The sequence below is a fragment of the Mus caroli genome, chromosome 1 (assembly GCF_900094665.2).
Source record: "Mus caroli chromosome 1, CAROLI_EIJ_v1.1, whole genome shotgun sequence".
In the NCBI taxonomy this organism is placed as follows: domain Eukaryota; kingdom Metazoa; phylum Chordata; class Mammalia; order Rodentia; family Muridae; genus Mus; species Mus caroli.
Genome location: NC_034570.1, coordinates 43,485,385 through 43,487,190, shown reverse-complemented (window position 1 = coordinate 43,487,190; position 1,806 = coordinate 43,485,385). Strand labels below are relative to the sequence as shown.

Genomic DNA, 1,806 nt, shown 5'->3' with positions numbered 1-1,806 from the left:
TATTCTAAGAGGACACAATACAGTAAGTGTAGAAACCTCTATGTATTACTTTGTCTGCTACAGTGACAACATATTTGAAGAAAGCAACTTCAGAGGTAAGGGTTTGTTTCAGCTCACAGCTTAAAAGTCTTATCCATAAGATAGGGAAATAACCATAGGTAGTTTTCTAGACAGCTTGTGACATTGTGTCTTCAAATGAAGCAGAGAGAGGTCATTTCTGCTCAGCATTCTTCCTCTTTTACTTTCTGTTGTGAATCCTAACCAAGAAAATGCTACCATTCAGGTTTAGGATAGATCTTCCATATCAGATAACTCGAACTAGAAACTCTCTTTCAGACATATCCTAGAGCGTTTTTTTTTTCCCCAGGGTGATTCTAAATCCCATCAAATTAATAAATAACCACCACAATATATGAGTTCATGGTAATCTTTACTTTTTATATTTTGCTTAATATATGATGAATAGCTAATATGTTCATGTTTCTAGAACCTTTCTGTGGCTGTGTAGATTCAGATGATAAAACTTTGTTGCTAACACCCTACAACTAATGAGTCTAGACAAAGAAAATTCCTGTGGCCAACTTGGAATGCATTAACTTTTAGCTTGGTAATGGCTAGGTATCCTCCCAGAAAGTTTATCTTTTTTTTTTTTCTCGAAACAATGAGATCCCTTTTCCTGCATATTGAAATGTGTAAGTGGCTAATGAAACATTTACATGTGTCTGTTATAGTCACATGACTTTTTATTTAGTGAACCACAATTACAACTGTAGTTTCAAATTAAGGTTGACCAGTTTTAAACACAGCCTGATACATGATATCTGAAGCAGATTTTGTCCTCTGGACTCTGGATGTCAGCCACAAAAAAGTAATCCTCTGATACACCTGTGATCAAAATATAATCCTGACAAAATCACTGTAATTATGCCTTTGACACCTATAGCATTGGACCAGAGCTGAATGGTATAATTTTCAAAGTTTCTTCTTGGTTCCCTCTTGCTCTCCCATATCCCTGGCAGCCCCACCTCCTTTTAAATACATTCATCATGCCATGGCATTTCTCTCCCCTTTCTTGCTTCGTTTTCTGGCACCATTATCATCTTCATGCAACCAATATGTAGCTGATGAACTTGGATAGGTTACCTAAATTCTTTAAGTTGATCCGTTTTATCTTTTAGAAATCGGTACAATGAGGTTAGGGGGTGTTCAGGGTGGTTTCTGGAGGAGAGTAGGCTGCCACTCTTGCAAGCTTTGGAGGCAGAGCTACCACAATGTTCTGGATCGAGGATCTCATGCCAAAGTTGGACCTGGAAGAGCTGAAGGAGAAGATGTATGGAGGAGAAGATGTGGTCTCCTCCATTTGGAAGTTCCTCATCTATGTGGCCCTGCTGTGAGTCACTCCATATATCTTAAAGAAGCAGGATAGCATATGAGGACTGGGAGTCACGTGGATGCATGGCATGAAGACCTGGTGACGGTTTCTTCTCCTGTCTGCAGATGAGTTGGCCAAGAAAGGTGTAAGACTGTTTAAATGGACATAAAACCGACTTGTTGAGAACAAGTTGGGCTTTGAGAACTGACCTCCATAGCTGAAATATAAAGCCACTTGGGAAGTACAAAAAGATGTTTTGTGTTCAAGGTGCCCTTAAGCCCATCAAATCCACTCCTATGAGTGTTGATGGAATGGTAAATAATGTCTCCTCTTTAAGAGGAGACATTTCTGTTTATGACTTCTGTTCAAAGTGTTATTTGTCAAGTCTGTTTGGAAGTCAGCATATACCCACAATGATATTTAATCAGTGTATA

The 1,806-nt window shown here is 38.7% G+C and overlaps 1 pseudogene; it reads left to right on the top strand.

The window, feature by feature from the left end:
* Positions 1 to 1,271: 1,271 nt before the first annotated feature.
* On the top strand, positions 1,272 to 1,433 carry LOC110290018 (annotated as a pseudogene).
* The last annotated feature ends 373 nt before the right edge of the window (positions 1,434 to 1,806 follow it).